This window comes from Rhinoraja longicauda, chromosome 12, assembly GCF_053455715.1.
Source record: "Rhinoraja longicauda isolate Sanriku21f chromosome 12, sRhiLon1.1, whole genome shotgun sequence".
In the NCBI taxonomy this organism is placed as follows: domain Eukaryota; kingdom Metazoa; phylum Chordata; class Chondrichthyes; order Rajiformes; family Arhynchobatidae; genus Rhinoraja; species Rhinoraja longicauda.
The window spans coordinates 13,505,333-13,531,098 of NC_135964.1; the positions used below are offsets into that span (position 1 = coordinate 13,505,333).

Below are 25,766 nucleotides of genomic sequence, written 5' to 3' on the forward strand. Positions count from 1 at the left end.
TGGATGAATTTAAAAGAGAGTTAGATAGGGGCTAGTGGAATCACAGGATATGGGGAGAAGGCAGGCACGGGTTACTAATTGTGGATGATCAGCCATGACCACAATGAATGGTGGTGCTGGCTCGAAGGGCCAAATGGCCTCTTCCTGCACCTATTTTCTATGTTTCTAGGAGGTAGTTGATGCAGGTACAATAACAACATTTAAAAGACATTTGGAGAAATACATGGATAGGAAAGGATTTCCTTTAGCAGCTTGTTCCATATACCCACTACCCTCTGAATGCAAGGTTGCCCTTCAGGTTTCTAGTAAATCTTTCTCCTCTCACCTTAAACCTATGTCCTCGAGTTCTTGATTCCCCTACCCTAGTTTAGTTTAGTTTATTGTCAGTGAAAAGCTTTTGTTGTTGTGCTAAACAGATAGCGGAAAAACTATACATGATTACAATTGAGCCATCCACAGTCTACAGATACATGATAAAGGAAATTACATTTAATACAAGGTCAAGTCCGATTAAAGATAGTCCAAGGGTCACCAGTGAGGTAGATAGCTCAGAACCGCTCTCTAGTTGGTGGTAGGATGGTCTAGTTGCCTGATAACAGGTTGGAAGAGACAGTCCCTGAATCTGGAGGATGTTACCCTCGGTTATAGGCTCTGTGCTTTCGCCCTTTCTATTCCCATCATGATTTTATACACGTCTATAAGATCACATCATCCTCCTGCGCTCCTAGGAATAAAGTCCTAGCCTGCCCAACCTCTCCCTGTGGGTCCTGCCTCCGAAAACAAACATCCTCCTGACAACCTTTCCCCAAAAACCAGAGTAATGGTGTGTGAGTTCACTTATACATTCATGAGGAGTTGGTGAGAATGGTCACCTACTACTAACGATGAACTACTGCTTTACCCAGGAACTACGCAGGCAACACATTTTCCACACCCTTCCCCTCTCTCCCACCCCCCTTCCCTGTACCTCACCTGCACTCGCACCTGTTTCTCCCCCTTCCCTTCCACCGACATTCCTTTCTCTGGCTTCACAATTCACCACTCTTCATTCCTTTTGTCTCACACCATCTGTTTTTTCATCTCTGGCCTTTGTTCCAACCATCTTCCTATCAACCCCCTCCCCCTTTGCCCGTGTTCACCTATTACCTGCCAGCCTTTGTCCTGCCTCTCCTCCCTCTAGATAAACTCAAAATGCTGAAATTATTCAGCGGGTCAGGCAGCATCTATGGAGAAAGGAGATGTTGTCTGAACCGCTGAGTTACTCCAACATTTTGTGTCTATCTTCGGTGTAAACCAGTATCTGCAGTTCCTTCCTACACGCCTCCTCTCTCCCAACTTTCTTCCCCCCCCCCCACTACAATCAGACTGAAGAAGGGTCCCCACTCGAAACGTCCCCAACCCCATGTTCTCCACAGATGCTGCCTGACCCGTTCAGTTACTCCAGCACTTTGTGTCCTTCCACTCAACAGTTACTTTTGTGATTTGAAGCATTAATTAACACAATGCAACTTCTGTGAAAGTAAATCTTTTTTTTACCTCATTCCTTTGGCAGATGGAGTAGACGGGGTATGTTGGCACACAACAGGAACATAGGCAGGAGAATGCAGAATACCTGCGTTTGCACCAAAGATTCGCCACTACCTGAAATTGAGTGTGGAAATCGCAGAGTTGTATCTTACGAACGAGGGGTTGAGGTGAGCAAGAGTTAAAAGAGCTGCTAACTTCTGAGGAAATGCTAACAATTAAATTCCATTCACAAGGCAATGGGTCGGAACAATGCTGCTGCCCTAAACGGAGTTGCTGTTGTTTGTGACTCCTTCCCGCTGACTATGAGTGAGGTGCAGAAACAGAAACGTTGCCACCTGTAAAAAGCCAGGAGCAATTACTCCAGAGAGTTACGGTGGAACCGGTGGAGTGTGGCCACCGCAGTAACAGATGGTAACTATAGCAGCGGCACAGGTCAGGCCTGGAAGCTTCTACAGCTTCTAAATACCCTCATTGAAACGAGTAATTCATTGCAGCCTTGGGAGAGAATGCCTGGTTGTACCTTTGGAAGGCAGCGAGGAAGAATGGCTGCAGGCGCTCTCTCGTTTCCATTGTTACATGAATCTAAATAGAGTCATAGAGTCATATGGCGTGGAAACAGGTTCTTCGGCCCAACTTGCCCACGCCGACCAGCATGTCCCATCTACACTAGTCCCACCGTTCTGCATTTGCCCCACATCCCTCTCAACCTATTCTTTCCATGTACCTGTCCAAATGTTTCTTAAACATTGTGATATTGTTAAACATGATCGTAAATCATTTGCACCTTTCTTTTTTTTTAGCTTAGAGACACAGCGCGGAAACAGGCCCCTCGGCCCACCGAGTCCGCGCCGACCAGCGATCCCCGCACATTAACACTATCCTACACACACTAGGGACAATTTTTACATTTACCAAGCCAATTAACCTACAAATCTGTACGTCTTTGGAGTGTGGGAGGAAACCGAAGATCTGGGAGAAAACCCACACAGATCACAGGGAGAACGTACAAACTCTGTACAGACAGCACCCGTAGTCAGGATTGAACCCAGGTCTCTGGCACTGCATTGGCTGTAAGGCAGCAACTCTACCGCTGCGCCACCGTGGCCTGTGGAGGTTTTTGGGATATGGACACACCCTGGGATTTGCGCAGTGGTAGAGTTACCTTACAGCTAGCTGTCTCTTAGAGCTGCCTCACAGCGCTTACTGCACCAGAGACCTAGGTTCCATCCTGACTACGGGTGCTGAGTGTACAGACTTTGTACGTTCTTCCCGTGGGTTTTCTTCGAGATCTTCGGTTTCCACCCACACTCCAAAGATGTACAGGTTAAGTGGCTTGGTATAAATGTAAGTTGTCATATATATACAGCCGGAAACAGGCCTTTTCGGCCCTCCAAGTCCGTGCCGCCCAGCGATCCCCGTACATTAACACTATCCTACACCCACTAGGGACAATTTTTACATTTACCCAGCCAATTAACCTACACACCTGTACGTCTTTGGAGTGTGCAAGTGTGTAGGTTAGTGTTAATGTGCGGGGATCGCTGGTCGGTGCAGACTCGGTGGGCCGAAGGGCCTGTTTCCATGCAGTATCTCTAAACTAAACTAAACTAAACTAAACTAAACTTGAGTTCTGGACTTTGGGGTTTCTCCAAAAGAACAGCAACATGTCAATAAAAAATGAATTTGGTGAACTTGAGAGTTATAACATGGAACATAGACCAGTACAGCACAGGAGGCCCTTCAGCCCACAATGTCCTTGCTGATGCTAATACCAACCGTTACCTGCCTGCACGTGATCCAGATCCCTCCACTCCCTGCATATCCATGTGCTTATCCAAAAGTCTAAACAACACTATATCGTATCTGCTTTTATCACCACCTCTCCAGGCATCCACCACCCTCTGCGTAAAAAAAACTTGCCCTGCACTTCTCCTTTAAACTTTGCCCCTCTCGCCTTAAACCTACGCCTTCTAGTTTTTGATATTTACACCCCGGGAACAGGTTCTGACTGTCTACCATATCTATGTCTCCCATCATTTTATTTACTTCTATCGGGTCCAGACATGGGTAGAGACCTGGTTGGCAGACAGGAAACAAAGAGAAGGGATTAACGGGTCCCTTTCAGAATGGCAGGCAGTGACCAGTGGGGTGCCGCAAGGCTCGGTGCTGGGACCGCAGCTATTTACAATATATATTAATCATTTAGATGAAGGAATTAAAAGTAAATATTAGCAAATTTGCAGATGACACAAAGCTGGGTGGCAGTGTGAGCTGCGATGAGGATGCTATGAGGCTGCAGGGTGACTTGGATAGGTTGGGTGATTGGGCAGATGCATGGCAGATGCAGTATAATGTGGATAAATGTGAGGTTATCCACTTTGGTGGCAAGAACAAGAAGGCAGATTATTATCTGAATGGTGTCAGATTAGGAAAAAGGGAAGTGCAACGCGACCTGGGTGTGCTTGTACATCAGTCACTGAAAGTAAGCATGTAGGTACAGTAGGCAGTGAAGAAAGCTAATGACATGTTGGCCTTCATTGCAAGAGGATTTGTGTATAGGAGTAAAGAGGCACTTCTGCAGTTGTACAGGGCCCTAGCGATACCACACCTGGAGCATTGTGTCTCCTAATTTGAGGAAGGACATTCTTGCTATTGAGGGAGTGCAGCGTAGGTTCACTAGTTTAATTCCCGGGATGACGGGACTGTCATATGATGAAAGAATGGAACGACAGGGCTGGTATTCACTGGAATTTAGAAGGATGAGAGGGGATCTTTTAGAAACATGTAAAATTACTAACGGATTGGACAAGCTTGATGCAGGAAAAATGTTCCCGATGTTAGGGGAGTCCAGAACCTGGGGCCACAGTTTAAGAATAAGGAGTTGGCCACTTGGGACTGAGATGAGGAAAAGCTTTTTCACATAGGGAGTTGTGAATCTGTGGAATTCTCTGCCTCAGAAGGCAGCTGCACTCCCTCAATAGACAAGAAAGCCCTTCAGAGGGTCATCAACTCTGCAAAGAAAATCATTGGTTGTCCACTGCCCTCTCTAGAGGAACTTTACTCCCTCCGCTGCCTCAGCAGAGCAGCCAACATCTTGAGGGATCCTTCCCACCCTGGTCATCAGCTGCTCCAACTGCTGCCCTCTGGTAGACGGTTCAGGTCCATTACATCACGGACTAATAGACTCAAGAACAGTTTCTACCCCAGTGTCATACGTGAGCTGAACACTGCCAGACACTCACATAAAACTGAATGGAAGGAACGGAACTGATCGGAACACTGTCAGTTACTTGTCAGAAAACATAAGCCTCAATTTAATACAAGTTTACATTCTACTGCACTTATATTGCTTAACATTTGCTAAACTTATTACATGTTACAACCGACCGCACCTTATATTTAATTACATTATTTCTTTTATTTTTTTAAAAAAACGGCACTTGCAATATGTTAGCTCTCATTGCTGTGCAATAACTTGCTGTCTTGATTGCACTGTACACTGCCTCGACCGTATTGTAATTGTTTTGTCTATATTGTATTAGAGGTCCGTTTGTTTAATTCAGTAGATTAGGTTTAGCTTGTTATGGATAAAGGTTTATCCTTTGTACTGTCTGCTGTGTGTGATTGCATCATCTGGACTGCTTTAATTTCGCTGTACTTTGTGTAGTGACAATAAAGGTTTTTTACAATTTTTTTACAATTTACAGTGGAGGCCGATTCACTGGATGCATTCAAGTGAGAGTTAGATAGAGCTCTTAGGGCTGGTGGAATCAAGGGATATGGGGAGAAGGCAGGAACGGGGTACTGATTGTGGATCATCAGCCATGATCACATTGAAGGCGGTGCTAGCTCGAAGGGCCGAATGGCCTACTCCTGCACCGATTGCCTATGTTTCCCCTCAACCTCCGATATCCAGAGAAAACAATCCATGTCCATCCGACCTCTTCCTGCAGCTAATACCCGCTACTACAAACATCATTCTTTCAACCTCCTCTGCACCCTCTCCAAAGCCTCACGACCTCCTGACTCTCATATTTATTGCCCCCACCTCTGAAGGCAAGTATACTATCGACTTGCGTTGCCACATTCCATCGACTTGTGTTGCCACTTTCTGGGAGTCATGAAACTGGACCCCAAAAAGTTTATGGTCAATCAAATCAATGGTGTTAAGGGTCTTGCGACCTGCTTCTCGCCATCGACACCGGCGACTGTGCAATCCTGCTCCTTCTCGACCTCAGCGCAGCGTTCGATACAGTGGACCACACCATCCTTATTGACCGTCTCCGGTACGCGGTTGGCATTGATGGCACTGCCCTGAGCTGGTTTGCTTCGTACCTCAAAGATAGGAGTTTCGCCATCAACATAGGCAGTTATTCCTCTGCTCCAGCTAGCCTCTCCTGCGGAGTTCCACAAGGCTCCATCCTAGGCCCCATTCTCTTCTCTCTATACATGCTCCCCCTTGGCCAAATCATTCAAAGGCACGGCATTTCTTTCCACTGCTATGCCGATGACACTCAGCTTTACCTCCCCCTGAAACCCAACAACCAGTCAAATTTATAAGAAAATAACTGCAGATGCTGGTACAAATCGATTTATTCACAAAATGCTGGAGTAACTCAGCAGGTCAGGCAGCATCTCGGGAGAGAAGGAATGGGTGACGTTTCGGGTCGAGACCCTTCTTCAGTCTGAAGAAGGGTCTCGACCCGAAACGTCACCCATTCCTTCTCTCCCGAGATGCTGCCTGACCTGCTGAGTTACTCCAGCATTTTGTGAATAAACCAGTCAAATTTAAACAGCCTCTTACACTGCCTTGAGGACATAAAATGTTGGATGGCACAGAACTTCCTCCAATAAAATGAGAGCAAGTCTGAGGTCATCCTATTCGCCCCCCCCTCCCCCGACTCCATCAAATCGATAACAGGCAGTCTTGGAAGCCTATCCTGCCTAGTCAAACCGCATGTCAAAAACCTCGGCATGATATTTGACTGCATTAAAATTTGATAAGCAAGTCAACGCTGTGGTAAAAGCCAGCTTCTTCCAACTTCGTACCATAGCTAAAATCAAACCTTTCCTCCAATTCGATGACACAGAAAAAATCATTCACGCTTTCATTTCCTCCTGCCTAGACTACTGCAACTCCCTATACACTGGGATCAGCCAATCTTCCCTGTCCCGCCTGCAACTGGTCCAAAACGCCGCAGCGAGACTCCTGACGGGTACCCGTAAAAGGGACCACATCACCCCGATTCTGGCCTCTCTCCACTGGCTCCCTGTACGGTACAGAATCAACTTCAAGCTCCTCCTATTCATGTATAAAGCCCTAAATGGACATTCCCCCCCCTACATCAAAAATCTTCTAACCCACCTCTCTAACTCCAGGTCCCTCAGGTCGGCCGACTTGGGGCTACTCACTATCCCGCGGTCTAGGCTTAAGCTCAGGGGTGACTGTGCTTTTGCGGTTGCAGCTCCTAGACTGTGGAACAGCATCCCTCTCCCCATCAGAACTGCCCCCTCCATCGACTCCTTTAAGTCCAGGCTCAAAACCTATTTCTACTCCCTAGCGTTTGAGGCTCATTGAGGAGGCGCTGTGAACTGTTTGCGTGCTACTGTATGTCTCTTTTTTTTCCTTAGTACCTAATCAGATGTACAGCACTTTGGTCAACGTGGGTTGTTTTTAAATGTGCTATACAAATAAAATTGACTTGACTTGACTTGACTTGCCATTAATTGTATATTTTACCATTATATTCAAATTAATTGCATTTTTTTCTTTTACATTCAAATTAATTATAATAATAATAATAATGCATTACATTTATATAGCGCTTTTCATATACTCAAAGACGCTTTACAGGGATTTAAAGAACACAGGGAAGTGAATAAATAGATAAATAAGTAAACGAACAGAGAAAGGAGACAGAAGGTGAGGTGACCTTCAGTGGTTGAAGGCAGTACTGAACAGGTGAGACTTCAGTGATGTTTTGAATGTGGTGAGTGAGGAGGAGTCTCTGACGGTTTGGGGTAGTGAGTTCCATAGGGTGGGAGCAGCGATGGAGAAAGCCCTGTCCCCCCAGGATCTGAGTTTGGTCCGGATGGGGGGGATAGGAGATTGGCAGCAGCAGAGCGGAGGGTGCAGGTGGGAGTGTGCCTGTGGAGGAGGTTAGTCAGGTAGGATGGGGCCAGGTTATGGAGGGCTTTGTAGGTCATGAGGAGGATTTTGTACTGGATTCTCTGGGGGATGGGGAGCCAGTGGAGTTTGTAAAGGGCGGGGGTGATATGGTCACGGATCGGGGTGTGGGTGAGTAGACGGGCAGCGGAGTTTTGAATGTATTGAAGTTTACTGATGATTTTTGAGGGTGCACCATAGAGGAGGCTGTTGCAGTAGTCCAGACGGGAGGTGATGAAGGCGTGGATGAGGGTTTCTGCAGCTGTGGAGGAGAGGGATGGACGGAGACGGGCAATGTTTTTGAGGTGGAAGAAGGCTGTCTTTGTGATGTGTTTGATGTGTTTGTCGAAGGAGAGGGTTTGATCAAAGATGATTCCAAGATTCCGGATGTGAGGGGAGGTGGATACTGGGAGACCATCAATATTGAGGATGAAATTTTGGGTGGATTTGGTGAGCGGTTTTGGACCAATGATGATGATTTCAGATTTGTTGCAGTTGAGTTTGAGGAAATTTGATTGAAGCCCAGGTTTTATTTGCATATTTTATATGCATATTGCATATAAGCCAAGATTTTATTTTATTTGCATATTTTTTCCCTTATATTCAAATTAGTTACATATTTTCCACTTAAATTTGAGTTAATTTAGTTTAGAGATTCAGCATGGAAACAGGCCCCCTGACCCACCAATTCCATGTCCGCTTTTTACACTAGTTCTATCCTACACACTAGGGACAATTTACAGAAGCTGATTAACCTACAAACCCGCACGTCTTTGGTGTGTGGGAGGAAACCGGAGCACCCGGAACAAACCCATGCGGTCACGGGGAGAACGTACAAACTCCGTACAGACAGCACCCGTAGTCAGGATCGAACCTGGGTCTCTGGCGCTGTGAGGCAGCAACTCTACCGCTGCACCACTGTGCCGCCCTTAAAGAATTAATTGTACATTTTCCCCTTACATTTGAAAATTAATTGAACATTTTCCCTTTACGTTCAAATTAATTATACATGTTCCCTTTACATTCGACTCAATTGTATATATTCCCCTTAGATGTGAATTAATTGTATATTTTCCCCTTACATTCGAATTCATTGTACATTTTCCCCTTCCATTCACAGATTATGAGCTGATTAAACTCCTGGGAATTATCTGTGATGAGCAAGGTCAAACAATTGACTGGCCCTAGCTGGCTGCACGCATTTGTTACACAGTTGACTGCTCCCTAAACGTCCCCACTCGTTGTGCTAACACTCTGCGGTTGGAAATAGTGCGCGCTTTCCCAGACACTCCGACACTTGCCAAGAAGACCCATTGTTGTGCGGCATCAAAATTTATTACCCATTGCTAATCATGCCTGAAGATTTGGTAAACCGCCTTCTTGAACCACTGCAATCAATTTGTTACTGAGGATGTGGCCATGACTCCAGGCCCAGAACTACAGGGAGGGAGGAGTTGGGCAGGACAGGACTTTATTCCCTGGATAGGACTTTAGTCCTTGGAGTGCAGGAGGCTGAGTTCATAAGTTTAAATGTTCTAGGAGCAGAATTAGGCCATTCGGCCCTTCAAGTCTACTCCGCCATTCAATCATGGCTGATCTATCTCTCCCTCTCAACCTCATTCTCCTGCCTTCTCGCCGTAACCCCTGACATCCGGACTAATCAAGAATCTGTCATCACCCCCTTAAAAATATCATTGACTTGGAATCCGAGGGGCAACCTTTTCACTCAGAGGGCAGTGAGTGTATGGAACGAGCTGCCAGAGGAGGTAGTTGAGGCAGGTACAATAAGAACATTTAACAGACATTTGGACAGGCACATGGAAGGGATATGTTTAGAGGGATATGGGCCAAACATGGCTAAATGGAGCTCGCATAGGTAGGGCATGTTGGTCAGCATGGGCAAGTTGGGGTGAAGGGCCTGTTTCCCGCTTGTATGACTATGAATAAACATAGAAACATAGAAACATAGAAACATAGAAAATAGGTGCAGGTGGCGGCCATTTGGCCCTTTGAGCCAGCACCACCATTCATTGTGATCATGGCTGATCATCCACAATCAGTAACCTGTGCCTGCCTTCTCCCTATCTCCCTTGATTCCGCTAGCCCCTAGAGCTCTATCTAACTCTCTTTTAAATTCATCCAGTGAATTGGCCTCCACTGTCTTCTGTGGCAGAGAATTCCACAATTTCACAACTCTCTGGGTGAAAATGTTTTGTCTCACCTCAGTTTTAAATGGCCTCCCCTTTATTCTTAGACTGTGGCCCCTGGTTCTGGACTTCCCCAACACTGGGAACATTTTTCCTGCATCTAGCTTGTCCAGTCCTTTTATAATTTTATATGTTTCTATAAAAAACTATGATTCTAATTGCTGAAGACATTGTCAGAGAGCTGTAGTGTCTGGAAATCAAACACCTTGGTTGGACAATGTGTTAGCTGTGCCTGCTCTCCCGTTGGCACGGACATTGTGGGCCGAATGGTCTGTTCCTGTTCTGCACTGTTGTATGTTCTGTGTAATCTGGTCCAGGCCTTTACTTTGCACGTTTTTGCAGGTATTTTCCATGCATAGGTTCCAACATCATCCCAAACAGGTTTCCTGTAGAAAGATTCTGACCCGAAACATCACCTATCAATGTTCTCCAGAGATGCTGCCTGACCTGTTGCGTTACTCCAGCACTTTGTGTCTTTTTCCATAAACCAGCATCTGCAGCTCCTTGAATCTCCAGATAATATTATATATAAATACAATCAAGCTAATCTCAAGTACAAAGGATAGAGCACATGGGACGATACAGAGTGCTGAATATAGTTCTCAGCATTGGGGTAGAGGTGAATCGGGCAGTACCCCAGCTTATGGAAGGACCATTCAGAAGCCTGAGAACAGAGGGGAAAAAGCTGTTCCTGAGTCTGGTGGTGCGCGCTTTCAAACTTCTGTACCTTCTGCTGGACGGGAGCAGGGAGAAGGAGGAGTGACTGGGGTGCGACAAGTGATCGATTATGTTGGCTGCTTTCCCGAGGCAGCGTGAAGTGTAGATGGTGGAAAGTCTAGTCTGTGTGACTGGGCTGGGCTCCATCCACAACGCTCTGCAATTTCTTGCAGTCTTGGGGCAGGCAGGGCTGTTCCCAGACCGAGCTGTGATGCAGCCCGGCAGCCTGCATTCCACGGTGCATCTGTGATAGTTTACACCGTACACATTGGTGTCGTTCAGTAATTCACCCATGCTTGGTGGTGCAACTCATAGAACATACAACAGTATAGAACTGGAACAGGCCTTTCGGCCCACAATGTAATACTCTCTGTGACGCATCCGGAGAAAGGACTCAGATTTGTATCTGTGCCTATAGCAGAATATAGCAGAATTATCTGTATTCCCATCGATGGAGAACCAAGGAGTGAAGGTAATAGGCAAGTGCCTATTCATGCCTATGGATAGCATGATTTTACTGGATTTATGCTTAACACAGCATAGTATCAAGGTACATGTGACAATAAAGTATCTAGCGAATCATTTAACTCAAAGTCGTGTGAAACCAGCAACAAGGTTTAAGTGAAGGTAGGCACAAAATGCTGGGCTAACTCAACAGGTCAGGCAGCATCTCGGGAGAGAAGGAATGGGTGACGTTTTGGGTCAGCATCTCCCGAGATGCTGCCTGACCCACTGAGTTACTCCAGCATTTTGTGTCTACCTTTGATTTAAACCAGCATCTGCAGTTCTTTTCTACACAAGGTTAAAGTGGTTCCCTGTGGAGGCTCCATTCTTGCTTCAAATTGGGTTTAGGTCAGGTGCACACGTGGCCAGCTGGACTCCTCTCCCCCCCCTCCACCCCCTCCACCCCCCCCCCTCCCCCCCCCCACCCCTCTCCCCAGAAAGGGCAAGCTGGGAGCGGGGGTTGATGGGCAATTGTGGTCCTGCAAGAACGTTTCTGATTTGCTTCCTCTGGCTCCACCTTGAGGTAAATGAGAAAATGGCGTCTCTCTTCTTCACGGAGACGCAAGGAACTGCAGAGCTGGAACAAAAGACAAAGTGCTGGAGGAGCTCAGCGGGTCAAGCAGCATCTGTGGAGGACATGGATAGACGACGTTTCAGGTCGGGACCGTTCTTCAGACTGATGAGGGGATATCAATCATAATCATCATAATCAATCATAATCATATCATTATAATCATAATCATAATCAATCCTATAATATTTCTTTTATACAGTCATACAGCACAGAAACAGGCCCTTTAGCCCAACTTTCCCATGCCGACTAAAACGCCCCATCTACACTCATTCCAAATGTCCATGTTTGGCTCATATCCCTCCAAATCCTTCCTATCTACGTACAGTGAATTCAGAAAGTATTCAGACCCCTTCACTTTTTCCCCACTTTGCTACGTTACTACCTTATTTTAAAATGGATTAAATTCTTTTTTTTTATCATCAATCTACACACATAATACATACCCCATACCACATAACACATACCCCATAATAAAAAAGGAAAACAGATGTGTAGAAATTTTTGCGAAGTAATTAAAAAGAAATAACTAAAAAATCACATTTACATAAGTATTCAGCCCCTTTGCTATGACACTCAAAATTGAGCTTATGTTCATCCTGTTCCCATTGATTATTCTTGAGATGTTTCTACAACATGATTGGAGTCCACCAGTGTTAAATTAAATTGATTGGACATGATTTAGAAAGGCACACACCTGTCTATATAAGGTCCCACAGTTGACAGTGCATGTCAGAGCAAAAACCAAGCCATGAAGACGAAGGAATTGTCCGTAGACCTCCGAGACAGGATTGTGTCGAGACACAGATCTGGGGAAGGGTATAAAACTATTTCTGCAGCATTGCAGGTCCCGAAGAGCACAGTGGCCTCCGTCATTCTTAAATGGAAGAACTTTGGAACCACCAGGACTCATCATAGAGCTGGCCGCCCGGCCAAATTGAGCAATCGGGGGAGAAGGGCCCTGGTCAGGAGGTGACCAAGAACCCGATGGTCATTCTGACAGAGTTCCTCTGTGAATATGGGAGAACCTTCCAGAAGGACAACTATATCTGCAGCACTCCGCCAATTAGGCCTTTATGGTAGAGTGGCCAGACGGAAGCCACTCCTCAGTAAAAGGCACATGACAGCCCGCTTGGAGTTTGCCAAAAGGCACCTAAGAGACTCTCAGACCATGAGAAACAAGATTCTCTGCTCTGATGAAACCGATTGAACTCTTTGACCTGAATGCCAAGTGGCACTGCTCATCACCTGGCCAATACCATACCAATGGTAAAGCATGGTGGTGGCAGCATCATGCTGTGGGGATTGTTTTTCAGCGGCAGGAACTGGGAGACTAGTCAGGATCGGGGGAAGGATGAACGGAGCAAAGTACAGAGAGATCCTTGATGAAAACCTGCTCCAGAGCGTTCTGGACCTCAGACTGGGGCGGAGGTTCACACTTCCAACAGGACGATGACCCTAAGCACACAGCCAAGACAACGCAGGAGTGGCTTCGTGACAACTCTGTGAATGTCCTTGAGTGGCCCAGCCAGAGCCCGGACTTCAACCCGATCGAACATCTCTGGAGGGACCTGAAAATAGCTGTACATTGACCCTTCCCATCCAACCTGACAGAGCTTGAGAGGATCTGCAGAGAAGAATGGGAGAAATTACCCAAATACAGGTGTTCCAAGCTTGTAGCGTCATACCCAAGAAGACTTGAGGCTGTAATCGCTGCCAAAGGTGCCTCAACAAAGTACTGAGTAAAAGGTCTGAATATTTATGTAAATATGATATTGCAGTTATTTCTTTTTAATTACTTTGCAAAATTTTCTAAACACCTGTTTTTGCTTTTTTATTATGGGGTATTGTGTATAGATAGATGATTTTTAAAAAAAAGAATTTAATCCATTTTAAAATAAAGCTGTAATGTAGCAAAATGTGGAAAAATTGAAAGGGGCTGAATACTTTCTGAATGCACTGTACCTGTCCAAAGGTCTTTTCAATGTTGTTATTGTACCTGCCTCAACTACATCCTCTGACAGCTCATTCATAAGTCATAAGAGCAGAATTAAGCCATTCAGCCCATCGAGTCTACTGTGCCATTCAATCATGGGATCTATCTTTCCCTCTCAAACCCATTCCCCTGCCTTCACCCCATAACCTTGCAATCAAGAGCCTGTCTAATCTCTAAAAGTACTCAATGCCGTCTGTGGCAATTAATTCCCACCCTCTGGGTAAAGAAATCCCTCCGCATCTCCTTCCTAAAGGTAAGTCCTTGTATTCTGAGGCTGTGCCTCTGGTCCTAGACACTCTCACTAGTGGAAACATCCTCTCCACATCCACTCAATCCAGGCCTTTCACTATTTGGTAAGTTTCAATGAGGTCCCCGCTCATCCTTCTAAACTCCAGCGAGTACAGGCCCAGTGCCGTCAAACGCTCATCAACATCCCATATGCCCACCACACTCTGTGTGAAAAAGTTGTCCCTCAGGTTTGTATAAAACTTGACCCTCTCAGCTTAAACCTGTGCCGTTTGCTGTTCTCTCGGTAAAAGACTCTGTGTCTACACTCTATCCTGGGAATAAAGTCCTAGCCTGCCCAGCCTCCCTCTAGATCTCAGGCCCTCGAAGCCTGGCAACATCTTTGTAAATCTGGGGTGAGAACCCTCTCATCCAAAGAATCAATCTCAAGAGATACAAAGAATGTTATTTATTCAGCAACTTAGTGCGCTGCTCACTCTTTGCTTGAATACCCTACAAAGAACCTTGAATTTTTCTTGAAGGAACACTGACAAAACAGTTATTCACTGTCATAGCCTATTTAGTTTAGCTTAGTTTAATTTAGAGATACAGCATGGAAACAGGTCCTTCAGCCCACCGAGTCCATGCCAACCAGCAATCCCCATACACTAACATTAACACAATCAAGCCACACATGTATCCACAGGTAGTACAAAGAGGAATATACCAGAGTGCAAACTATAGTGTTACAGCACTACAACTTCAGAGAAAACGTCCAAGGTGTGTAATGAGGAGATTGGAAGATCGGGACTACACCCCAGCTTATGGGAGGAATACTCTGTAGTCTGATAACAGCGGGAAAGAAGCTGTTCTTAAATCTGGTGGTGCGTGCTTGCAAGCTTCTGTATCTTCTGCCCGGATGGAGAAGGGTGAAAGATGGCCTTGATTATGTTGGCTGCTTTTCTAAGGCAGTGTGAGGTGTAGATGGAGTCGATGTTGGGGAGTCTGGTCTGAGTGATGGACTGGGCTACGTCCACAACTCTCTACAATTTTTTACAGATTTGGGCAGAGCTATTGCCAAACCAAGATGTGTTGCAACCCGGCACTGTGTTGCATTGGAGAAGTTTGTAAGAGTTATTGGAGACATGCCAAACTTGCAGAGGAAGTAACTTAATGGAAGAACAACAAGCAGCTTCATTCCTGTCTTAATGTCCAAGGTGAAAACTAAGGTGAGATGAATAATTGAAGATGTTCATTGAAGACAAGTGTCCTAGGCTTTCACCAACTGGCCTACAGTGACTGGCATAAGAGTCATAAAGTCATTGAGCATGAAAACATGCCCTTCGGCCCAACTTGCCCATGCCGACCAAGATGCCCCATCTACACTAGTCCCACCTGCCCATGTTTGCCCTATATCTCACCAAACCTTTCCAATCCACGTACCCGTCCAAATTTCATTTAAATGCTGTTATACTATCTGCCTGGACTAGATCAGTTTATTTGGTTTAGTTTGGTTTAGTTTAGTTTATTGTCATGTGTACTGAAATACAGCGAAAGTCTTTTCTAATTACCTTAAAGTTAGGTAATGTTTGTGGTTTTGGACATAAATTAGTCTAGTATATGATTTTCTGTCACCTCTCTCCAAAGGCAGCATAGCTGTTAGTTTTAACCAGCCGTTATATTGAAATACAGTTGTGCTCAAACATACTTCCACTAATGACCTTGTGTCAATAGCGCAAGGAGTTAAAGGAACTGCCGAGGGTTTCCACCATTTCCTGCTTAAATTTGAGGAAGGACATTCTTAATATGATAGGTTTTAACCTGCAATTTAAGAGGGAGAAGGCTAAATCAGAAGTGTCAGTGTTGCAGTTGAACAAAGGGGACTATGAAGGCACGAGAGAGGAGCTGGCCAAGGTCGACTGGAAAAGGATCCTAGCAGAAAGTTTGTAAGAGTTATTGGAGACATGCCAAACTTCCTTGATTCTTTGGATGAGAGGGTTCTAGGGACAATTTACATTTTACAGAAACCAATTAACCTACAAACCCGCACGTCTTTGGATTGTGAGAGGAAACCAGAGCACCCGGAGAAAACCCATGCAGTCACAGGGAGAACGTACAAACTCCACATGGGTCGCTGGCGCTGTAAGGCAGTAATTCTACCACTGTGCAACCCTGTTTCTGTTTTGTTGCATGTTCCAAATTAATAGAAATTTCTCTCATTTATTGATTTTTAAAATGTGACAAATTTATCATTTTACTCGTTGCTATGAACAAAAAATCAAGTAAATAATCTGTTTTTAAAACTGGTAGATTCCCAGTTTTATGATAGAAACATATACATGGAAACATATAAAATAGGTGCAGGTGGAGGCCAACTGGCCCTTTTACTTTTACTATCCTTCTTTATATTCTTGGCCAGCTTACCCTCGTACTTCATCTTTTCTCCCTGTATTGCCCTTTATGTTACCTTTTGTTGTCCTTTGAAAGTTACCCAATCCTCTGGCTTCCCGCTACTCTTTGCTATGTTATACATGTTTTCTTTGCTATGTTTTCTTTTAGTTTTATTCCATCCCTAATTTCCCTTGTCAGCCACGGTTGTCTCTTACTCCCCTTAAAATCTTTCTTCCTCTTTGGAATGAAATGATCCTCCATCTTCTGGATTATGCCCAGAAATTCATACCATTGCTGTTCCACCATCATTTCTGCTGGGATCCTTTTCCAGTCGACCTTGGCCAGCTCCTCTCTCGTGCCTTCATAGTCCCCTTTGTTCAACTGCAACACTGACACTTCTGATTTAGCCTTCTTCCTCTTAAATTGCAGGTTAAAACCTGTCATATTAAGAATGTCCTTCCTCAAATTTAAGCAGGAAATGGTGGAAACCCTCAGCAGTTCCTTTAACTCCTTACGCTACTGACACAAGGTCATTAGTAGAAGTATGTTTGAGCACAACTGTATTTCAATATAACGGCTGGTTAAAACTAACAGCTATGCTGCCTTTGGAGAGAGGTAACAGAAGATCATATACTAGACTAATTTATGTCCAAAACCACAAACATTACCTAACTTTAAGGTAATTAGAAAAGACTTTCGCTGTATTTCGGTACACATGACAATAAACTAAACTAAACCAAACTAAACCAAATAAACTGATCTAGTCCAGGCAGATAGTATAACAGCATTTAAATGAAATTTGGACGGGTACGTGGATAGGAAAGGTTTGGTGAGATATGGGGCAAACATGGTCAGGTGGGACTAGTGTAGATGGGGCATCTTGGTCGGCAAGGACAAGTTGGGCCGAAGGGCATGTTTTCATGCTCAATGACTTTATGACTCTTATGCCAGTCACTGTAGGCCAGTTGGTGAAAGCCTAGGACACTTGTCTTCAATGAACATCTTCAATTATTCATCTCACCTTAGTTTTCACCTTGGACATTAAGACAGGAATGAAGCTGCTTGTTGTTCTTCCATTAAGTTCATTAAGTTACTTCCTCTGCAAGTTTGGCATGTCTCCAATAACTCTTACAAACTTCTCCAATGCAACACAGTGCCGGGTTGCATCACGGGAATAGCTCTGCCCAAATCTGTAAGAAATTGTAGAGAGTTGTGGACGTAGCCCAGTCCATCACTCAGACCAGACTCCCCAACATCGACTCCATCTACACCTCACACTGCCTTAGAAAAGCAGCCAACATAATCAAGGCCATCTTTCACCCTTCTCCATCCGGGCAGAAGATACAGAAGCTTGCAAGCACGCACCACCAGATTTAAGAACAGCTTCTTTCCCGCTGTTATCAGACTACAGAGTATTCCTCCCATAAGCTGGGGTGTAGTCCCAATCTTCCAATCTCCTCATTACACACCTTGGACGTTTTCTCTGAAGTTGTAGTGCTGTAACACTATAATTTGCACTCTGGTATATTCCTCTTTGCACTACTACCTGTGGATACATGTGTAGCTTGATTGTGCTCACATACAGTATGATTTTGACTGGATAGTACGCAAAACAAATGTTTTTGACTGTATCTCGGTACTCGTGACAATAATAAGAGGATAGTAGTAATAACAAGAATAAGCACCGGGTGGCGCCAGCAATGGCCGCCGCGCCAACAGTCTATCTGTCCCTTCCTTCTTTGTTGTTTTTTAGTATGTGTTAAATGTATATTTCTAGTGTTCTTTAGCTTGTTTTATGTGGGGGGGGGGGGAGTTGGGGGAAACTTTTTTTAATCTCTTAACTCGATGGAGATGCACATTTTTTTCCATATTGTATCTCCTCCCGCACTGCGGCCTAACATCGAGGAGCTGGCGGCCTTTGCTGGAAACTGATTTCGGGAGCTCCAGCCGCGGGAGCCTGCGGGCTTTAACATCGTGGAGCTCGTGGTCCCTAGTTGGAGGCTGACTTCGGGAGCTCCAAGCTGCAGGAACTTCGACTGCCCCAACGCGGGCTTTTGATCGCCCCGACGCGGGAGCTTTGATCGCTCCGACTGAAGATGGTTCGACTGCCCCGGCCACTGGAGAATAAAGAGGAAGAGGATTGGACTTTATTGCCTTCCATCACAGTGAGGAACGTGGGGGATCTGCTGTGGTGGATGTTTATTTTAGAATTTAGATTTAGATTTAGAGATATAGCGCAGAAACAGGCCCTTCGGCCCACCGGGTCCGCGCCACCCAGCGATCCCCGCACATGAACACTATCCTACACCCACTAGGGACGATTTTTTTTTTTTTTTTACATTTGCCCAGCCAATTAACCTACAAACCTGTATGTCTTTGGAGTGTGGGAGGAAACCGAAGATCTCGGAGAAAACCCACGCAGCTCACGGGGAGAACGTACAAACTCCGTACAATACAGCACCCGTAGTCAGGATCGAACCTGAGCCTCCGGCGCTGCATTCGCTGTAAGGCAGCAACTCTACCGCTGCGCCACTGTGCCGCCCTTTATGTTAACTTTTATGTAGTTGTCTTGTTGCATTTTTTTTAGTATGGCTGTATGGTAATTCGAGTTTCACTGTGCCTTAATTAGTACACGTGACAATAAACTGACCTTTAAACCTTTGAACCTTTGAACCCTAACCCTCTTCTCCCCTCTCCCATCAGGCAAGGTGATGGAGGATTTCAATACGCAGGGCCGTCTTAACGCATGGGCCTGATGGGCACTTGCCCGGGGGCCCACGAGCATAGGGGCCCTATGCTGATCTGTGTATGTTAAGTGACTTGCAATAAATAAATACTACTTTAAAAATGTAGGTTCAATAAGTGCTTTTTTCGCAACATTTTCGGTCACTAAGTGCTTCTCACAGCGATCTGTAAGTGCTTTTCGCAACAATGTAGCACCCTGAGTCCATCGCTAAGTGCTTTTCGGTAAGTGCTTTTCGCCGGCACGACAGGGGGGGGCTGGTAGGGAAAGGGGGGTGGGGGAGAGTAACGGTGGGGGCCCCAGTACACTGCTTTGCCCGGGGGCCCATAATGCTGTAAAAACGGCCCTGTCAATATGTAGGTAGACTGGGAAAATCATGTTGGTTCTGGACCCCAAGAAAGAGAGTTTGTAGATTGCCTCCAAGATGGATTCTTAGAGCAGCTTGTAATGGAGTCTACCAGAGAAAAGGCAATTCTGGATTTAGTGTTGTCCAATGAACCAGATTTGATAAGAGAACTCGAGGTAAAGGAACCGCTTGGAGGTAATGATCATAATATGATTAGTTTTAATCTACAATTTGAGAAGGAGAAGGTTAAATCGAAAGTGGCAGTGTTGCAGTTGAAAAAAAGGGACTATGAAGGCATGAGAGAGGAGCGAGCCAAGGTCGACTGGAAAGGGATCCTAGCAGGAATGACGGTGGAACAGCAATGGCAGGAATTTCTGGGCATAATCCAGAAGACGCAGGATCATTTCATTCCAAAGAGGAAGAAAGATTCTAAGGGGAGAAGGAGGCAACCGTGGGTGACAAGGGAAGTTAGGGATGGAATAAAACTAAAAGAAAAGATGTATAACACAGCAAAGAGTAGCAGGAAGTCAGAGGATTGGGAAACTTTCATAGGACAACAGAAGGTAACAAAACGGGCAATAGGGGCTGAAAAGATAAAGTACGAAGGGAAGCTGGCCAAGAATATAAAGGACAGTAAAAGCTTCTTTAGATATGTTAAGAGAAAAAAAGTAGCAAAGTCGAATGTGGGTCCCTTGAAGGCAGACATGGGTGAAATTATTATGGGTAACAAGGAAATGGCAGAAGAGTTGAACAGGTACTTCGGATCTGTCTTCACTAAGGAAGACACAAACAATCTCCCAGATGTACTAGAGGACAGAGGATCTAGGGGGGGTAGAGGAACTGAAAGAAATTTGCATTAGGTGAGAAATAGTATTGGGTAGTCTAATGGGACTGAAGGTTGATAAATCCCCTGGGCCTGATGGTCTGCATCCCAGGGTACTCAGGGAGGTGGCTCTAGAAATAGTGGACGCATTGGTGATCATTTTCCAATGTTCAATAGATTCAGGATCAGTTCCTGTGGATTGGAGGATAGCTAATGTTATCCCACTTTTCAGGAAAGGAGCAAGAGAGAAAACAGGGAATTGTAGACCAGTTAGCCTGACATCGGAGGCGGGGAAGATGCTAGAGTCAATTATTAAAGAGGTAATAACGACGCATTTGGATAGCAGTAAAAGGATAAGTCCAAGTCAGCATGGATTTATGAAAAGGAAATCCTGCTTGTCTAATCTTCTGAAATTTTTTGAGGATGTGACAAGGAAAATGGATGAAGGGGAGCCAGTGGATGTAGCGTATCTAGACTTTCAGAAAGCCTTTGATAAGGTCCAACACGGGAGATTGGTGAGCAGAATTAGAGCACATGGTATTGGGGAAAGGGTGTTGACATGGATAGAAAATTGGTTGGCAGAGAGGAAGCAAAGAGTAGGAGTAAACGGGTCCCTTTCAGAATGGCAGGCAGTGGCGAGTGGAGTGCCGCAAGGCTCGGTGTTGGGGCCGCAACTGTTCACCATATATATATTAATGATTTGGAAGAGGGAATTAGAAGCAACACCAGCAAGTTTGCCGATGACACAAAGCTGGGTGGCAGTGTGAACTATGAAGAGGATGTTAGTAGGTTGCAGGGAGACCTGGACAGGTTGAGTGAGTGGGCAGATTCGTGGCAGATGCAGTATAATATAGATAAATGTGAGGTTATCCACTTTGGCAGCAAAAACAAGGAGGCAGATTATTATCTCAATGGTGTTAGGTTAGGTAAGGGGGAAGTGCAGCGAGACCTGGGTGTCCTTGTACACCAGTCACTGAAAGTTGGCATGCAGGTACAGCAGGCAGTGAAGAAAACTAATGGCATGTTGGCCTTCATAACGAGAGGATTTCAGTATAGGAGTACAGAGGTTCTTCTGCAGTTGTATCGGGCCATGGTAAGACCATATCTGGAGTATCTTGTACAGTTTTGGTCTCCTAATTTGAGGAAGGACATCCTTGTAATTGAGGCAGTGCAGCGTAGGTTCACGAGATTGATCCCTGGGATGGCGGGACTGTCATATGAGGAAAGATTGAAAAGACTAGGCTTGTATTCACTGCAGTTTAGAAGGATGAGAGGGGATCTTATAGAAACATATAAAATTATAAAAGGACTGGACAAGCTAGATGCAGGAAAAATGTTCCCAATGTTGGGCGAGTCCAGAACCAGGGGCCACAGTCTTAGAATAAAGGGATGGCCATTTAAAGCTGAGGTGAGAAGGAACTTTTACATCCAGAGAGTTGTGAATTTGTGGAATTCTCTGCCACAGGGAGCAGTGGAGGCCAAATCACTGGATGGATTTAAGAGAGAGTTAGATAGAGCTCTAGGGGCTAGTGAAATCAAGGGATATGGGGAGAAGGCAGGCACGGGTTATTGATTGTGGACGATCAGCCCATGATCACAATGAATGGAGGTGCTGGCTCGAAGGGCCGAATGGCCTCCTCCTGCACCTATTTTCTATGTTTCTATGCAACTGAATCATCCTATCATAAACAAGTGCGATCCTGACATCCCACCTACCTCGAACTATTTTTAATTGGTGTTTATTGGACTTTATCTTGCATTAAATGTTATTTCCTTCATCCTGTGTCTGTACACTGCAGACTGCTTGACTGATGCAACAAAAGCTTTTCACTGTACCTCGGTACACATGACAATAATGAACTAAACTGAACGAATACCGATACCGAGTTCAGTTCCTTTTGTTGCTCCTTTGATAAGGAAGCAAACTATTTAATCCTACCAGCATTCTGAAACATCAGTGGCTGTGATGAATGTCTAGTAAATACATATCTGTTAATGGCCAAAGATAAACACAAGAAGAGCTGGAGTAACTCAGCGGCTCAGGTAGCATCTCTGGAAAGAAGGAATGAGTGACGTTTCTTCCTCAGTCATCCATTGCATTCTGTTTCATAATGTATTGTTCTGTGTTCTATTGAGGACTAGCTGTTTAACCTTTTGGCATGGGTTAGATGTTCCTTGGTCTTTGGGTCAATAAGATTAGACGGAGTACAGGGCTGAATCGCTGTACACATCATGGGGAAGAGAGCTGCCGTTCTAGGAAGTTTCTTGATTAGTCAGGGCATCAGACATTACGGGGTAAAGGCAGGAGAGTGGCACATTGGCACAGCGGGTAGAGCTGCTGCCTTACATTGCCAGAGACCCAGGCTCGATCATGACCTTGGGTGCTGTCCGTGTGGAGTTTGCACGTTCTCCCTGTGTCTGCGTGGGTTTCCTCCGGGTGCTCCGGTTTCCTCCCACATCCCAAGGACGTGCAGGTTTGTAGGTTAATTGGCCCTCTGTAAATTATTCCTAGTGTGCAGGAAGTGGATGAGAAAATGGGATAACATAGAACTAGTGTAAATGGGTGATGGATGGTGGGCGTGGGCTCGGTGGGCCAGAGGGCCTGTTTCCATGTTGTATGTCTACACCAAATTGAACATACTAAACGTACCCAGTGGGTTTTTTCCCTTAAATGATGCTACATTTATCACCCTATTTTTCTTGCCTCTTTTGGCATCGCGTTATTCTGGTCAAAGTCATCTTGATGATGCAGCTGGTCATTTTTTTTAAAGTGCTGGAGGATCTCAGAGGGTCAGGCAGCATCTGTGGAGAGAATGGACAGCCGACGTTTCATGTCAGGACCCATCTTCAGATCCTGTGCGTCTCATTGTGCAAATAACATTCGATTAGTGTGGTGCTAAATATGTCCACGCTCCAATGATGAGCAAAGACAGGCATTTTGACAACTGACATTTTCCCCTACCCTGGGTAAAAGTCTCTGTGCATTCACCCGATCTATTCCCATCATGATTTTGTACAACCTCTGTAAGATCACCCCTCAGCCTCCTACACTCCAAGTAATAAGGTCCATGCCTGCCCAACCTCACCCTGTAGCTCAGGCCCTCGAGTGCTGGCAGTGGAAGCCAGGAGAACTCTCCTTGGTGAAGGGGGTTGGGTGAGGAGAGGGGGTTGGGGGAAATGGACCCGTCATTTTTTAGAAATGCTTTCCTCGTTGGATGAGCACACAGCTGCAGGCATGTACAGAGGGTGCACGTGGCCTTGAGTTTACATGAGTAGGAAAGAGCTACGTGGGCCAACACACCCAGAGGGGGTGAGCTGAGATGGGGGGGTCATGGCCGGTATGAACTGGTCGTCCCAATTTCCCCATGCCCACCAAGGTGCCCTGTCTACACTAGTCCCACCTGCTCGCACTTGGCCCTGTTCAAATTCAAGTTATGAAAAGTTTATTGTGAAGGTAAATTTATTGTGAAGGAAATATTGAAAATTTCCACCGGGTGGCGCCGTCAGCATTGGCAGCCTTGCCAACAGTCTGACTGTTTTTTTATGCCCTTTTTGTTATCTTTCATGTGTTTTAAAAGTTTGTGTTAATGCTCTTTGGGTTTTTTTTATGTGGGGAGCGGGGGAGAGGGGTCGGAGGAAACTGTTATTCAATCTCTTACCTTGCCGGAGATGCGATTGTTTTCCGGATCGTATCTCTGGTCGCTCTGTGGCCTAACATCGTGGAGCTGGCGGCCTTACTCGAGACTGACTTTGAGCCCCACCGCGGGGATGTGGACTTACCATCGGAGCCTGCGATCCCTTGCCTGTGATCGACGCTCCAACCGCCGCCTGCAGATTTCAACATCGAGGAGCTTGCAGTGTCGGGTAGAGACTGATGACGGAAAGCTCCAGCCACAGAGGTTTTGACCAGCCCCAACCAGTCCGATCGCCCAATGCAGGGGAGCTGAGATCCTTCCGATGCAGGAGCTTGATCACCCTGGTGTGGAGGGCTCAAACACTGCCGGCTACAGGAGCAAGGATCGTCTCGTCAACGGAGCAAGGATCGTCTCGTCAACGGAGCAAGGATCGTCTCATCAACGGAAGGCTCAAGGCCCCCGACTGCAGGAGAACAAAGAAGGGACGAGATCGAACTTTTTTTCACCTTCCATCAGAGTGAGGAATGTGGAGGAGTCACTGTGGTGGATGTTCATGTTAAAATGTATTTTGTGTGTTCTGTTGCTTTTAATTGGTATGACTGCGTGGCAAAACAAATTTCTAGTAGGTTGCAAAACATACTTTTTTTAGTTTAGTTCAGATATACAGTGCGGAAACAGGCCCTTCGGCCCACCGGGTCCGCGTTGACCAGTGATCGTCTGCTCCTCAACACTATCCTACACCCACTAGGGAGAATTTTTACATTTACCAAGCCAATTAACCTACATACCTGTATGTCTTTGGAGTGTGGGAGGAAACTGAAGATCCTGGAGAAAATCCACGCAGGTCACGGGGAGAACGTACAAACTCTGTACGGACAGCACCCGTAGTTGGGACCGAACCCGGGTTTCCAGCGCTGCATTCACTGCAAGGCAGCAACTCTACCGCTGTGCACATACTTGGCTAATAAAGTATGATTATGATTATGATGGAGGTGAGTTTTTATAGATAGACAATAGACAATAGGTGCAGGAGGAGGCCATTCGAGCCAGCACCGCCATTCAATGTGATCATGGCTGATCATTCTCAATCAGTACCCCGTTCCTGCCTTCTCCCCATACCCCCTGACTCCGCTATCCTTAAGAGCTCTATCCAGCTCTCTCTTGAATGCATTCAGAGAATTGGCCTCCACTGCCTTCTGAGGCAGAGAATTCCACAGATTCACAACTCTCTGACTGAAAAAGTTTTTCCTCATCTCAGTTCTAAATGGCAAGGACAGAGTGTACAATGTGTGCAGCATCTGAAGTTGGTAAGCAGTTTATAAATTTGCTGATGGCACCACTACTGTTGGCCAAGTCATGGATGGTGATGTGTCAGCCTACAGGAGAGAAATAACACCTGTTTGGAGTGCCTCAACAACAACCTTCGACAAGATCAAGGGACTGAGCGCTGGCTTCACAAAGGGGACGTCAGGAGGCCACACCATCACATTCCTGGGCAAAAGCATCACGGCTCATCTGTCCAGGGCCCATCACATAATAATAATAATATAATAATAATATTCATTTATTGTCATTGCAACGAGTACAACGAAATTAAAAAATAGCCAAACCTGACGGTGCGTACAAACATATATGCAATAAATGCAAAAACAAATAAATACATAAATACAATTAAATACAATGGATGTCATCGGGAAATTAGACCACCTTCTCAGAAGTGTAAAGAGATTTGGTACCAATGCTGAACTTTAGAGATGCTGTGCCCACCGAGTCCACGTTGCCCAACTATCACCCCGTACTCTAACACTACCCTACACACCAGGGAGAATTTTTACAACTTACCAAAGCCAATTAACCTGCACGCCTGCACGTCTTTGGAGTGCGGGATGGAAATCGGAGCACCCGGAGAAAACCC

General features: G+C 45.6%; 1 protein-coding gene across 6 annotated transcripts in view; it reads right to left on the minus strand.

The window, feature by feature from the left end:
* The window catches only part of casr (calcium-sensing receptor), a 70,207-nt gene that overhangs the window by 36,094 nt on the left and 8,347 nt on the right, over positions 1–25,766 (minus strand). Inside the window, exons 2-3 of one of the 6 annotated variants that reach the window (XM_078409067.1) lie at positions 23,997–24,314; positions 1,537–1,641 (exon numbers count right to left, since the gene is read on the minus strand). The exons of 2 other annotated variants lie outside the window; for them this stretch is intronic. The gene's annotated coding sequence lies outside the window, so the exon portion shown is untranslated. Of the gene's footprint in view, positions 1–1,536; positions 1,642–18,146; positions 18,262–18,954; positions 19,004–23,996; positions 24,315–25,766 lie in introns of those variants that run through there. 3 more of the 6 variants (XM_078409068.1, XM_078409069.1, XM_078409070.1) reach the window with 3 other exon arrangements.